Here is a 16,129-nt window from a genome sequence, read left to right as displayed (position 1 = left end):
CCCCCTAGGTGGGTTACGTGGACCCCCTGGGGTCCACAGATGCCCCAAATGAGAACCACTGCCATAGACAATCATAGTCAGGGTGAATTTCAGTTTAGTCTCTCCCCTCACCTTCTGTTTCCTTGGTACAGACAACCATGCTTACATCACTTCCTGTGGGCTGTAAGCAGCTCAGCCAAGACATCAGCAGAGTGAATTTGCAGATCTGTGTGTGTCACTTAATTTATGAAGACAGGGTAATGAAACATTTGATGATGCACAGTTGAATATATGAACTGACATCACTGAAGACCACTGCGCTGTTACGTCCTATGTTGGTTGATCTGGGGTAGTTTATTCACACATGCAGGTTATTACTTGATGCTGCAGTCATCAGATGAGGACCCCAAAGGTAGGATTCACCAATGGAACATTTAGAGATGCTGCGGCCAGCCTGCCACAGAGCAAACGCTTGTGTTTGTGTGTGAGCACCAGCATTTGGAGCCTGTCTTATAGATGATTCACACAAGTGAGCCATTCCTGGGGTAGAAGTCATAAATCTGATAAGGCCACTGCTAATCCAACCTAGAGGTCTGACTGGAATCTAAATATGGCAATTCGTCAGCCCCGGAGTGTGAGCTAAAATTTATGGTGAGTTGTCCTGAGGCACTTTTAATTGGACACGAGGAGAAAAAGTGAACTTTATACAGAGAAATGCCACTTGTCCATCTAGCCCATGGGGCTAATTAGACCTGCTAGCCTCCTGATTTGGCCTGTGGGGGCATTTTGAGCAGGCCATGCCCACCTGCCCTGCACCTAAAGTCAGATGAAGATGTGGCTGAAGAGGCTTTGCAGGCATCTGCAAGGTCCTGTACACAACAAAGCACTCTCCAGAATCTTGTTTGAGTTGGATGGAGCAACTTTATGCAGCGGAGGTTGTTCCATTAGGGCAAATGGGGCACTTCCAACTGCCTTCCATTTAGTCTCAGTGTTGCCCCTTATGGAACTCAGCGGGGAAGAGATTGGGGGCAAAGCTAGAATTATTTGGCTCTGCCTGTCAGTGGCTCTCTGGCTCCACCTACTGTTGACCCCCCTGCCTTCCTACCCACCAGTCACAATGAGCACCAGCTATCACTCAATATTTGCAGGAGTAGGGGAACCATTCTCTGTTATGGGTCACAGTTGCAGCATCGGAATGGAAATCACAGTGTTCACACACTCAACTGCACAGGAATGAGTGTGCAGAGGAGAGAGCTGGACCTTGACTGCCACGTGTTCAGCTGAACTAGTGACCAGAGCCTACATACCTACATCATGTATGTGTCATGCACTGTCTCCATATGTTCAGAAACCCTGGGTGCATGTATGCTCTGTTTGCAGCCTGAACGATATGAATAGATGTCAGGGTAAGGGCCAGTGGGTGGAGCCCCCCCCCCCCGGTTTCTGTGCTAATGAATGTGGCCAAAATCTTTCATATACAGTGGTACCTTTGGTTGTGAACGGGATCTGTTCCGGAGGCCTGTTAGCAACATGAAAAGCCCGCAACCTGAAGTGCTGTATCTGCGCCGGTACACGACGCAATTTGGTGCTTGTGCGCAAGTGCGATTTAGTGCTTCTGCGCATGCACGAGCGGTGAAACCCAGAAATAACCCTTTCTGGGTAACTGCGGGACGCAACCAGTAAAAACATAACATGAAGCAAACGTAACATGAGGTATGACTGAATTTAATAACATTTACTTAGGAAGATTGAGAGGCATAAATTGGAGATTTTCAGACCTATGTGTTGCTGAGTGCATTTTGTTACATAGATGCTTAAAATCATGCTCCTCTTCTACATCTCTGCATTTCCCCTTTGCTTACATGTGCACATGTTTTCAGAAATGCTTCTCCCTTTTTAACTCCGTAGATGGAATATTTTCTGGTTCACGATCTTGACTTTGGGCTAAGCTTGAAGTCTTAAGCCTTGACTTGCATTTGGGGTCAGCACAGAGTCGCATCTCCCTAGCAGCAGTTCCCAGAGGCTCTGGGCACGAGGCTTTGCAGAATGCCTGGCAAAGTGCACGGGGTGAGGAGGGGGAGTAGAGAATGCCAATTAGAGTGCCCCCCCACATCCCGCTATCCTCAAGTAAGCCAGAAATTGATTGTGCCTGAGTTAGAGAGCAGAGCTAGCGACACACTGCGACGATGGCCCGCCACCTTGCAGAATGGTCAGGGGTGCTTGAAATCAGAGGTTTGAAAGGGCAGTGGAAATGGTAAAGCTCTTTTGGAGTAATTGAAGCTACATTTTATCCTGTGGAGGCTGGTGTGTTCGGGCAAGTGGGGCACTGTTGCCCCACCAACCTCAGTCTGCACTCAACCAGCTCTCTCCTGCCTGCCTTCTTTTTTAACAACCATCTCCTCACATCATCTCTCCTCTGAAGACGAACCTCTCTCTTCACCCTTAGAGAGGAAAATTTGGTACTTCCCATGATCCTTAGGATGCCCTCCCAGGGACTATAGGATTACAAGATCTACCACAGAAATGAAATTCTGCCGAATTTAGGATTCCAATAGATGTTTGCCCATTTCATCACAGCTTCAGCAGATCGTAACACTCCTCCATTCCATCATTTCTTTTATCTTATCTGATCTCTGCAGCATCCAGATATTTCAGCAACCATTTCCAAATTGCTGGAGGTTGAGATATCTTCTGGTATTCCCATATCAAGCCCACAATATATCAAGACAGATACCTGGATATTGCTGCAAATCCATAGTTGGTGATTTCATCACACTGGATAAATTACCTTCAGCAACATTATATAATATCTATTGCCAAAGGCTGTAGCCAAAGGTGGGGAATCTGTAGACCACCAGATGGTGGAGGATTCCAATACCCATCAGCCCCAGCTAGCGTGGTCAATGTACAGGGATGGTGGGAGTTGTCTTCCAAAAGCATATGGAAGGCCACAGGTTCCTTGTCACTGTTCTAGATGCAGTCACTATCCAAATGTCTGTGAAATATTTTGGGGCATGGTGGCACACATTCCCAACTTTTAAATTTGTTCGTGGAAAATAACCAGTTAAGATGCACTGTTCCAGAGAAGTAATTCTCAAACGGGGGCTGGGAAACAACAACAGATGCCTAGTGTTGGGACAAGAGTTTTCTTTTCCCATAAACGTAGGGTGCTTTTAGCCATATCAAGCTGAAAATGCTGGGGAGATATATTTATCATACATGACAAAACTCTCTCTCGTCTTTTGCATTTTGGAGACCAGGAAGTGAATTTTGATAAAGGGATAAGTTTTCACAGACTCCACTTGGCTCATTGCTCTTTCTGCACATTCATTCCCCACCGTCCCAGTGACAGGCATTTTTCTGGCAAACTGTTAAAGAAAAGTGCAACGACCACTCTCGGAGCATACAGATGGTGTACAGTTTAATCTTGATTATCCAAGAGTGGACCTTTAAACTTTGCTGAGAACCTCGCCTCCCTTCCTCTGAAATCTCATGCCCTGGCTCCCGGGACCAATTTGCTCGCTTTCAAATCTTCCTCCACCGCTGTGCTATTGTGAAAAATAGCTGGCGATAACTTTGGGGAAAGGGGGCCAGGAGAACTGCTGACTTGAAATCCGAGGTGAGGGTCCATCATTTATACTAATGAGCTCACTGGTGAGGAATTTGTGAGATGCTCTGCTCTGTTTCTTTTTTAAGAAAAGGAGTAAATCACCTTTAAATAACCACAGGCCTTTTAAGCATGATATATACATGCGTACATACGAGTGGAACCTGCAATGCAACAATCAGCATGACATGTATCTGTTCAGGGAGGCAGGCAGACTCCATTCCGTTCTCCCTGCTGCCGCCATCCCAGCTCCCTGGTGTTTGCCCTCCCTCTTTCAACAGTCAATCAGTATTCTGTGTGGGCTGAGCATTTCCAGTCCTTATTAGGATGCTTACTGCAAGGGGGGAGGTTGCCCTTATTTTTTCCTATATTTTTTGTACTTCTCCAAACCCTTGGGGTTCCTCCAAGCCTGATTATATACCTGTCTTTTGTGTGGCTGATGCCATTTTGGCCACAAAAGGACCCACACTTGGAGAACACTGTTTTGTGAGGGTTTGAGATCTGCTAGCATATCTCCCAAACCGGATCAGGGGCCTGTGTCATTCCAGATGTTGTTTCCTACAACTAGGAATGGGAGAGGAATTCAACTTGGGTCTCTTTGGGAGCCGAATATGTCAAATTCACACTTTCTGAAACAATATGGAAATTGAAGCACAGCTTTCTTGTGAAATTTGCACTTATCCGACTTCTGCTTTGCAGTGTGTCAACCAGACAAGGTTTGCAAAAGGTACTTCTATTAGGGTAAGAGTGTGCATAGAAATGAATACTATATTTTTAGAAATAACACAAAAATGCATTATATGTGGGGGATGTGCTTGCAGAAATGTGCACAGTAGTGCACGAATATAAAAATATGTTTATTGGGATAAACGCTAAAATGCTAAGGAGTTTTCATGAGGGACTTTTGCAAAATGTCTGGTGGGGGTGGGAATGAGAAACAGAGAGAGCCCAAATGGACAGGTGCTTCCATCCCTAACTACAAATCCCATTATTTTGACCACTGGTCATTGTGGCATGAGGCTGATGGGAACGGGAATCATAAAGCAATGGGGTGGCCAAAGGTACCCTGCCCTGGAACTAGATAGATAGTCCAAAGTCTTCCTGAAACAACTTGGGAATCATAAAATGGTGGAGATTCTCATATCCCTACAATGAACACTTCTTTGGAGAAGCTGTGCTCCCAGGTTTGATTTGGTTCTATTTTCTCTTACTGGCATTTGAGCAATTCTTAAAATCACCACCACCATCTTTTATCCTGATACCAGAGGTCTGGCATCACAGTTCAGCTCTCTAATGTCAACAGGACAACACAGTTTTGTGGGTTCTCCTTGGCACAGTGCTAATGTAATGCAGATTCTTATCATAAAAGGCCCCCAAACATTTTATCAACATTCATTTAAAATGACCACACATAGAGGAAATAAAGCATGGTATTTAATGTCACATGGCATTATGAGAACATCATCTCAAAATGGCTGTCATTTCACTTCAACCGGCCAAAGCGTCTGCTGAATTTATCCAGAGATCTCCACTCAACTGCATATCGCTGTCATGTCTATCGGGATAAAAATTTTAAAGGGCTGCAATCCAAGACTCACTTACATGAGGGTAAGTCCTGTTGAACTTAGTGGGGCTTACCTCTGAGTAAACGCACCTAGGCATGCACTGCAAAAAGCTTTGAAATGCAGAGTTTCATGATCAAGGATGGGGTAGCCAATGTGATGCCTTGCATATGTTATTGGCCATGCTGGTCAGGGCTGATGGGAGCTGGAACTTGACTATGCCCAGACATCGTATTGGCTATCCCTGTTTGGAGCTAGATCATTGCATTACAGCATTACATTCTGTGCCCCACATTCTCTTCAATGTTCTTTCTGTGAAACTGCAAATTGCTCTATCAAAAGCCAAGAGGCAGGAATCGGGTTCCAAGCAACAGGGGAGTTCTGCATGCCTAATGGATTTTCTTGGCCTTATCAATAATACACCACTCTGTGGCATCCTCTGGACCTCACCTATTTGAGTTTCCCATTGTTCCCCCCCCCCCTCCGGCCACCTAGGGATTTTGAGTGATGGATAAGTCCCTGAAAAATGACACCGTATTTAATTATACACACATTTCCATAATTAAATGAAAGAGCTTTTGTTTTCAGACAGATGCACACACAATATCCTCCTCTCCTCTCCTCTCTCCACCTCCATGAAGTTCAGAGCTGTGCAGCCCAGACTTTCTCATTCATGCAAGGGAAGAAGCATTTTGCTCATTGTTCAGCAAATCATTAGGAACTGTGTGTTTGGTTGTGTATGCCTGTAGCTGTAATTATGCTCAGCTTTTAGTGAATGCAGGAGTCAGCCAAGCATTGTTGGACAGAGCCATTTGTGGTGACATTGAGCCCTACTGGTACAATACATGTGCAAGCAAACGAAAAGGAGATATTTTGATGGTTGTGTCTAAATTAGCCTTGAGGTCTGTAAGGAAATGCTCATCAAGTCTGCAGCATTTAATTACCAGATCACTGAGCATGTAAATTAGAGAAGTCCCTTACGCTTGCCCTCCACATCCTGTGCACGTATACTCCCTTCCAGTATATATGGGGTTTTTTGGGGGGGGTGCGCATAGGGTTGACTCCAGAATTTGAGGGGAGGGTCAGAAAATGCACTTTCAATTGGCCCCATTAAACTGAAAGAGATGAGGCATGTAAACTGAGATGCCTTTCCCACATAACCTGTAGCTTCCTTGACTATCATTTGCAAAGTGAGAATGGTGGTTGCTTGGCCACTTTGACAACCTCAATGAATGCCCAACCTCACCATCTTCCAGAACTGACCCTAGGTTTTTTTACTCAGGAAGCTGCAAACTTGCATGTTGGGACCAGTGCTCCCATGTTTGTTGCTCTGGACTCTGAGGAGGTCAGTTGCTCTGAGCATTGACCCTGGATGACTCCACACACCCAGAACCTGCCTCCCCCAACATCATTTAGAGAGCCCACTTTGCCACTGTTTCACATTGCCACCTTCATAGTTTAAGAATTCATACGCAGAAACTACAGTCAGAGTTCTTCAATCCCATCAGAATCAGCGTTGCTAAAGCAGGCAAGGCCCCTTAAACTACAGGAGTCTTTTCCTACTGGAGGTGGGCCTAACCACTTAGAGACTAAACTGCAGCCCTACTTATGTCTTACTTCAAAGGTTTTTTTGTGGCTGAATGCCCCCACCATTTGATTTACGTATAATACACTCTGTGCTTTGCAGACTGTTACAGTCTAGAGCTTCTTTGCACACTGAGGTTCGCAGTTCATGGTCATAGAATCAGAATTGTAGAGTTCAAAGGGACCCTGAGAGCCATCTAGTCCAACCCCCTGCAATGCAGGAATCTCAGCTAAAGCATCCATGACAGATGGCCATCCAGCCTCTGCTTAAAAACCTTCAAGGAAAGAGAGTCCACCACCTCTTGAGGGAGTCCATTCCTCTGTCCAGCAGCTCTCACTGTCAGAAAGTTCTTTCTGGTGTTTAGTCAGAATCACCTTTCTTTTAACTGGAATCCAATGGTTTGGGTCCTACCCTCCAGAGCAGCAAAAAACTAGCTTGATCCATCTTCCATGTGACAGCCTTTTAGGTACTGATTTTTGAGTGCATAGCCTCAGTATGGATTGGCTATCAGCTCTTAATTATATCAGGAGAAGTGTTTTCCTCCCATCTGGACCTTTGTGGCCTAAATTCTAACCACACATGAACTAAAGCATTTCTTGTTTAATGTACCATCAAGGTAAGGGAATGAGATCTTGCATTGATTAGATGTGTTTATTGCTGAAAGAATAAATGCCATTTGAGGAATTGTATCCAGTTCGTCTTCATCTTATAGGTTATGATTACATCTCCAAAGCACTATGGAGAAGTGAATAAATAATAGTTACACAGCAAAGCATGCACAGACCACTTCACAAGAAACTCCATTATTTGCACGCTTTAGACAAGAGAGGCCACTTGATTTCCCAAACAAGTGTTTGAGCTACTTGATTAACATTGATGGTCCCTAGAAGCAAAGTCTTCTTATGTTATTATAGCATGGGTGGCTAACCTGTGCCCCTCCAACGTTGGTTGGACTCCCATCAGCACCCAGCCAGAATGGCCAATAATCAGGGATTATTGGCAAGAAAGAAGCAGACTCCTAACTTACATGCCAGTCACCCACTACCAATTGGTGTAGACCTGTGGCCCTCCAGATGTTGCTGAACTATAGAACCCATCATCCCTGACCACTGACCATGCTATCTGGGGCCAATGGGTGTTGTAGCTCAGCAACATCTGGAGGGACACTGGTTCCCCATCCCTGGTGCAGACAATATAGAGCTAGATGGACCAATGGTCTGATTCAGTACAACAGCCTCTTATGCTTCTATGCCTGCTTGGTGTTCTGTTGGCGGACAACAAAGGGGAACAGCGACAGCAGCCTGTGCAGAGCTAAACAGGGTCTGTTATGGTTTCAAAACGGATGGAGGACCATGTGTTGAGATTCCTGCATTGCAGGGCATTGGACTAGATGACCCTCGGGGGTCTCTTCCAAATCTACAATTATATGATTCTTTGATTCTATCTTTGGGGCCACTGCAGGTCTTCGTTCTTTGATTTTAAACTGGGTTTGATGAAAAGGAGCTCTTCAAATATAGGACCGTCCTCTGACTGTCCTTCAATAGAGGACTATAACATAGGACACTTGATCACCCCACGTGAACTTTTCTGATGGAGAGCCCAGATCCTTCCCCTCCACCCTGAAGTACCAATTAGCACTGCAGCAGTCTTGATGGGAGGTGAATCAAGTTTTCTGCCCTGAATCCACTTGTCTTATTTGTTGGCCAGTTATACTCACTTTGAGGACACAAACTTGCTGATTGCACCTGCAATTTTAGTTTCTGCTGAGCTGATGTAAAGCTGGGAAGCATGGGACGTGCACATTATTGAAAGCTTCTTGGGGAGTTTCGATACCTCCTTGTGTAAGTTTTATTGCAAAACCCTGCAGCAGAATCTGCAGCCTACTGAAAAGAGAGAGAAGCTCGTGATTTGCAAGATACGAATAGCCATCACTTAACCTGCTTAAAACTTTCCTCCACTGAGAACAGAGACTGGAGTATGAAATGCATACTGCCCTTCCACTGGCTATGTCTGCTTGGAAGCAGAAATGGAGAGACTTTCCTGATCTTTGGGAGAACTTTTCTTCTTCTAAAAGGCTTCCTCCATTCTCTTCTTGAAAGGCACACTGGGGTCATTTGTAGATATTTTTGAATCAGCCTGATTGTCCAGTGCACTAGGTGGACACTCACACTTAAGAACATGAAAAGAGCCTGCTGGATCAGGCCAATGGCCTATCTAGTCCAGCATCCTCTTCTCACAGTGGCTGATACTCTCCCTGTTCTACTAAATCTTGCTCTTCTTGCCTCCACAGCTTCTTCCATGCATTATCCAAAATGCCCTGGCACCACATTATCCACATTCTCCTGGCACCATATTTTTTGTCTTATTTAACTGCTGACTTGGTTCCAATAATTTCGTGCTTTTGCTGCTGTTTGATACTGTATTTTTTGTTTCACACAAATGTTGTTAGCTGTCTTGAAGGCATTTGTGGTGAAAGGCAGGACAGAAACTTTAGAAATAAAATAGCGAATCAAATAGTCTGAAGGAAGCCATACTTCTTTGACCCTTTTTCATGGAGAATAAGGCTATTCCATTGCTTCTGGCCATGATGGTTGTGTTCAATCTCTGCTGTTGGAGGCAAGGGGCCTTTGACTACCAGTTGCTGGGAACTGAATTTATGACTTTTGTGTCTGTAGCAGGTAAGACCAACATGGAGTGTCCTAAACTCCACCGTGGAAGAAATGCAAGAAGACCTGAAAACCAGTAGCAGGTCAAATGCTGCTAATCTGTTGCAGTGACTTGACATCTCTTGATGTAATGGTATTGTTTTATGCAATGAGCAGTAACAGCTCCAAAGAATAATCAGTCTGTCTATTGATTTGGCTTGTTTAGTGTTACTGTGCCTAATCAATAAACCCCCAAAGTATCTCGTCATAATGGCTGCTTTGCGTTCGCCTCTCTAGTAGCTTTCCAGCTGCCCAGAAAGTGGGATCAATACACTGAAAATGCTCTTCCACACTCGTTCTTATGAAATGTTTGTATTTCTCCATGTGAGTTTTATGCTGGTAAATGGCTTTTCCAATATATCAAGGGCTTTTTCTTTTTCTTTTAAAGGGTTCCATATTGCAATGCATACACCACACAATCACCAGGCCATGTGGGGGATGCTTTCAAGGTCACTGGTGAATTGACTAAAGGAGATTCATAAACCTTTCAAGTTATACTGCGCAGATATAGAACAAAAGCCAGCTAAGTGGTTCCAAATGGTCCGCATGCAGAGAAGTTTGCAGGGTCATTAGGGTTGGTTTCCAGCCCCTCCTGAGATTTTTTTTAAAACATCACATGGTAAGTAGTACACCTTGATATCCTGGGTACTTTTGGAAAAGTCTGGGGAACTCATCTGCAATCCTGAAAATCCTGTGCCAGATAACAAAGAGACCAGGTGTAGCTAATCTGGTGCCCTACAGATTTTTTGAGCTACAACTCCCATCATCGCTACTAATTGGTCATGCAGGCTGGGGCTGATGGGAGTTGTAGTCTGCAACTGTAAAGTGACTGTTTCCCCCCATTGTCAGATGAGTGCTTGACAAAAATTTACTTGGAGACCCCAAAATAAGGTTTACCAGTGACATTTTGTAGCCCCCTACAAGTAGAGAGAGGTGTGTGAGTGTGCGTAGTAACTAGTCTACTGAACAAGGGCAAAATGTACATTAATTGCTCAGACCACTTTTGCCTCTGGCCCCACCAACCGCTGGCATGTTGCCCCAGAAGACTATTTAGAAGGGAACACAACTTTCGAGCTGGGAAATGTTTCCCACCCCTGGTCTCAAGAGTTCATGCTTGATTTGTGACTGTCGCCCTTTCTGTACTTCCATGGTGCAGATCTGGGAAGCTGGAAGACAGTGGATTCCATCTGCAATCCTAACCACACTTAACCTGGGAGTGAGTCCCATTCAATTTAATAGGACTTACTTCCGAGCAAACATAGGATTGCAGCGTTTGGCACCTTCTGGAATGGATGGCCTTCACTCTTTCCTTCACCCATTATTCAGAAGAGAGAGAGAGAGAATTTGATCTTACAAGGTAGTTTGTTTCGATTCTTGTTCATTGTTAGCCATGCTCACTATGGGGAATCCAAAATCAAAAGGATGCTCTGCATCAGAAAGGGCTGGAGAAATTATTTGTACTTGCTTCCACAAGCTCAGGAAAATAAAGAGATGCTAAAAAAAGAAATGTGCTTCAGGGTCTTGTGCTGGCCTTTCAGAGATTAAAAAGATGCATAAATTGATCTCAGCATGCTACACGGGTCGTGGATTGCTCTTTCGAATCTTTGAAGAGCTGGTGTTAGTTTGCCCACCTTTGCAAAGTAATAGGCCTTGGTTAAAGAAACTGCTCCTATCTCTCTCTCTCTTGCAGGGGATGGGGAAACTGGCTCCCCATTTGTCATGGGAACTCCGACTCCCACCATCCCTAGCCAGCATGGCCAATGGTTAGGGATTATGATAGTTGAGGTCGGACAACATCTGGAGGGCCACAGGTTCCCCATCCCTGCTGTACTGGAAGCAAAGGACGTAGGGCTGATTCACACACATGTTTCATCACCCAGTGCCTGCAACATCAGTGGTGGATTTCATGGTTGAAAGAGCCTTGGTAGTTGTGCCTGTTGCTCCATTAGATCCCTCAGGATCTCTCCTCTTTCTCTAAGGCACTTTTGGCCAACTGGTCTCCTGCAGGCTGGAATCAGCCCCTGAAACAGTTTTGTCCAACCCATTGACAAATCTACCAAATTTTAGATGAGGTGTAGGAAAAGGTTTGTAAGAAGCTTTATCCTTAAGGAAAATTGCATTCAGGTGGCACAAGAAACTACCCACCCATCCCTGATATTGTCATTATATTAACAGACTGTGGATCAGGAGGTGAGGCATTTCAGCAGTGAACGATTGCTAAAAGCACTAAGGATGCCATGAGTGGGATTTGCTGGGCCAAAACATATATGGTGGTAAATAAAAAATTGCCCCTGAGTAAATTGGTTGAGTTTACTTTCATTGTGCACCTGGGATCAAGCCTTGGTTATTTGAACAACTTCTTTGTTCTGCAGATGAGCTTGCACAATGTACCTTGTTAACTCCTGTTCCCCCTGCCTGCAGGACTAACCAATGATTCCATAAAAAGAAAAAGACATACTGGGTCTCCCCATTGGAAGGCCATTGTACCCTAGGGCTGGAAAGCTTCTCTTAATTCCAGAAAGGGCAGGACTGGTTGTGGTTGCTTAATGGACAGCAAATATCACTGCTGCCTGTATATAAGGGCTAAATGCTGGTAAGAACAAAGTTATATTAATCCCATCATTCTTCTAAAGAGTTTGGGCAGTGCACAAGGGCTCATATTGTCTTCACAACAACCCAGTGAGGTAGGGTAGGTGGAGTAAGCTTTGCATTTGAACAGGGATTTGCACCTCGTCTACTCAGTACAAGTCCAGCACTTACACTAAGAAGAGCCTTGTTGGATCAAGCCAATGGCCCATCCAGTCCAGCATCCTATTCTCACAGTGGCCACCCAGGTGCCAAGTCCTCAAGCAGGACCTTAGCACAACAGCACTCTCTCCTGTGGTTTCCAGAATCTAATGTTCAGAATCATTACTGCCTCTTATCATGGACTGCTAGTAGCAATTCATAGCCTTTACCGCCATGCATTTGTGCAACCTCTTAAAGCCACCCAGGTTAGTGGCCACTGCTGCTTCCTGTCGGAGGGAGTTCCATAGTTTAACTATGTATTGAAGTACTTTCTTTTTTCTGTCCTGAATATTCCAACAATGGATTCTTCCAATGAACTTCAAACTACACTACAATGGTTATCAAAAGTTTGAGCAGTGGGTGGAAGAGCAACTGAATATGTGTTTTTAATAAGTCACGATGCATTTCAAGCAAATATGTTCTTGATCAGGGGACATAGGATATGGGTGAAGCTGCTGTACCCTCCTCATAAGTTTTCACTGTCCTCTCCTGTATCTTCTCCAGATATATAGGGTGTCCAGTCCTGGTGAGGTTGACCCATGAACCATGGATGGCTTGGGAGAAAAGAGGTTTTGGCAAGAAAGAAGCAGACGGAAAATGAGCAGGGACTGCATGTCCAGTCGAAGAGCAGCTGCCCTTGAACCAGATAACACAGGCAGTCCATGATAGGTCCTTCAGCACCATGGACAGATCCTAGCCAGCAAACAACCTGTCTCATTAGATTATTAACTTCACCTGAACCATTTATAGCAGGGATTGAGAACCCCTGTTCCTCTAGACCTGCCTTCACCAACCTGGTGCCTTCCAGATGTTTCAGACTACAACTTGGAGATCAAAGTTTCTGATGGGCACCAGGTTGGCAAAGGTCACTCTAGAAATTATTGAATTGCAACTCCCATCATCATGACTATCGGGCTGATGGGAATTGGTATCCTGCAACATCTAGAGAACCGTGGGTTCCCAACCCAAGCATTACAACCTTCCTGGGCTATAAGGGCCAGACTATCCCTCCATCCTGAGCAGTAGCCCTCTGGTCTGGAGCCAAGCAGCCCATCACCCCGCTGTTCATTCCTTCTGGGTGTATTGGTGAGTGGGCGCCAGCAAGAAGCAGAGTCTTCCCTAGGAGGTGATGGTGGTATATTCAGGCACAGTGAATCTGTATTTGTTGTCGTCATCAGCATCCTCCTATTTTCCTTTCAAGAGATTCAGAGTTGCTAACAATAAAATACATGCAATAGTAAACTGGATAAGCCAACAACCCATTTAATAACAACTCAGCCTTATAAAAAGGGAAACGGCTACATTCTACCCAAGGCAAATGGCAGGCAAACATCATTTCCCATCCCTCTCGCCCAGAGACCTCCCTTAAGAAACATGTTTTGGCCAACTGATGAAAGTAACATGAAGCCTGGCGGGCTTCTCTGAAAAGAGCATCCCGCCGTGTCCCCTTAAATGCAACCCAGCCTCCAGCCACCACCATTCCTCTCTTTAGGAGAAAGCCTGCTGCAGGCATGAATTAAGAGTCCTGCCAAGGAGCTGTATATAACCCTGTTTTATAAACGTTTCCAACGTCTGTTAGGGATCCTGAATGGGCTGTCAAATTTCAACAGACATCCCATCAGCGGCTCTTCATTTGACGTACAGTAATTAATTTAGAAAGAAAGGATCTGATCTTGCATGTGTGAATTACTCTTCAAGTATGTTCAATTATACTGACTGCACCACTCCCTGTAATCCCCTAGAGCCCCTTTCCAGAGTGTGTATGTAGCATGAGGGGTAATCGTATCCCAGTCCCTGGCTGTGCTTTGGCCATCTGATGGTCTCGCGCTCAGGAGCAAGCTGATAATCCCCCTTCCAGACAATGCCCATCAGGGAGGCTGCTTTTCACTCAGCCCTGCTGCAGACCCAACAAAACAGCCTGCGGGCACATCGCAGGCCTGACCCACCGCGCCTCTCTCAACTTATTTGGATTGACGTCTCCTTTTGTCGAGGACCTGCTCCTCGCTGTTTGGCAGGCTCGGCCCTGCGCACAGCCTCTCTGCGTTGCCGTCATGAGATAAAAGTGGGCATTTTCCCATGTCATTTGCTGTTTTGGTGCGAAGCTGTGAGCTGGGCTCTGCGAGAAGCTGCCCTTGCTGTGGCTCTTGCATCTGCGCAGGGGTCCTTCTTTGTTAATCAGGTGCAAAAGAAAGGAGGCAGACAAAAATAAGAATTGAGTGAGATTTTATTTTTTTAACAACCCTCCCCATCATGAATTTTTCAGAAGCATGCCAACGTCTTGGAACAGTGCAGGGGCTCTTTGGATGTAGATTTCCAAGAGACCTTGCAGAAAACAAAATAATAGGGAGGAGAGTTTCCTGTTAATTTTAATTCTTCATCTTCACGTTTAGCTATTGTAAGGATGATTTCATAGAATCATAGAATCATAGAGTTGGAAGAGACCACAAGGGCCATCAAGTCCAACCCCCTGCCAAGCAGGAAACACCACCAGAGCACTCCTGACATATGGTTGTCAAGCCTTTGCTTAAAGACCTCCAAAGAAGGAGACTCCACCACACTCCTTGGCAGCAAATTCCACTGTCGAACAGCTCTTACTGTCAGGAAGTTCTTCCTAATGTTTAGGTGGAATCTTCTTTCTTGTAGTTTGGATCCATTGCTCCGTGTCCGCTTCTCTGGAGCAGCAGAAAACAACCTTTCTCCCTCCTCTATGTGACATCCTTTTATATATTTGAACATGGCTATCGTATCACCCCTTAACCTCCTCTTCTCCAGGCTAAACATGCCCAGCTCCCTTAGCCGTTCCTTATAAGGCATTGTTTCCAGGCCTTTGACCATTTCAGTGCAAGCCTGTGTCTTTTCTTGAGCACCTGAATCCCATCCATTCTGCTGACTCCACTTGACCTTCAACTTTGTCCTTTGTGCTATGAGGTTTATAGCTAAACACTATTATGTTTTATTGCAAAATGGAGGATGAGGTGAATGTGTGTCCCCCCCCCCTTACACACTCTATCCCAGCATTAGCATCATCCCAAGTGTAGCATTTGTGTTCCTGCAGTTCTTTGGTATAAATAAATACTCAAGCAAGAAGACCAATCTGTGCTCCACTAGGAATAATAAAGAAAAATAATATGCCATTGATTTTGCTTGGGGTGTCTAAATGTGTTTTTATGATTGTATATGTTTATTGCTTTTCCACACTAACGTCATGAATTCCAGGCAATTAAAAAGGACATGAATTCCAAAGCGTTTAACCAGGGGAAATCTGCCTTCCAAATGCAATGTATTAAAAGTTGTAATAATTTTGGCTGGGGTAGAGAGAGCTGCTGCAGAAGTTAACAATCTTCAGCTCCCTTAAAAAAGAAATAAAAAAGAACTGTCTGGTGCTATGAGAATGAACTTTAAAAATGAGCTGATCAAGGTATAGGTTTTTTGCAAGTTGGGAGCAGGAGCAGATCACCTATTCTAAAAAAATATATATTCTAGGCACTCAGCAATGCTCTAAATTCTGCAACTGTCTATTCACCCTCCTGGCCAAAATGAGGCACCTGAAAATATACTGCATCACTGGGCAATTCCATCTAGTTCCAAAACTGGGGCGCTAACACCACTTTATAGTCCCTGCCAGTTTGAATATATATATATCCTACCCTTCACCCTAAGGTCCCAGGGTAGGTTACAGAATTAAAACACAATTTAAAACAATAAAAATGAGCTAGATCCTAAAAATGCAGCCAGGTGGAAGATGACTGGACATCATGAAAGGGAATTTCCCATGCCACCTTTGTTTTGGGAGAGCAAGGGGGCTTGGGTACTCATAGATCCATGAGCTTCCTGGCACCCACTCAATACATTCCTATTTCTGGCTGCACCATTGGTGGAACAGTGAACAACAGCAGCAGAACCA

General features: G+C 44.8%; 1 long non-coding RNA gene across 1 annotated transcript; it reads left to right on the top strand.

Moving 5' to 3' along the window:
• Nucleotides 1–8,873: 8,873 nt before the first annotated feature.
• On the top strand, nucleotides 8,874–15,468 carry LOC128419476 (uncharacterized). Its single transcript, XR_008331858.1, has 2 exons — nucleotides 8,874–14,620; nucleotides 15,049–15,468. It is a non-coding gene; the product is annotated as an uncharacterized LOC128419476 (long non-coding RNA).
• Nucleotides 15,469–16,129: the final 661 nt, after the last annotated feature.

Source organism: Podarcis raffonei, chromosome 8, assembly GCF_027172205.1.
Source record: "Podarcis raffonei isolate rPodRaf1 chromosome 8, rPodRaf1.pri, whole genome shotgun sequence".
Taxonomy (NCBI): Eukaryota; Metazoa; Chordata; class Lepidosauria; order Squamata; family Lacertidae; genus Podarcis; species Podarcis raffonei.
Note: the sequence above shows the minus strand (reverse complement) of the source record. Positions and strands in the feature narration are given on the sequence as shown.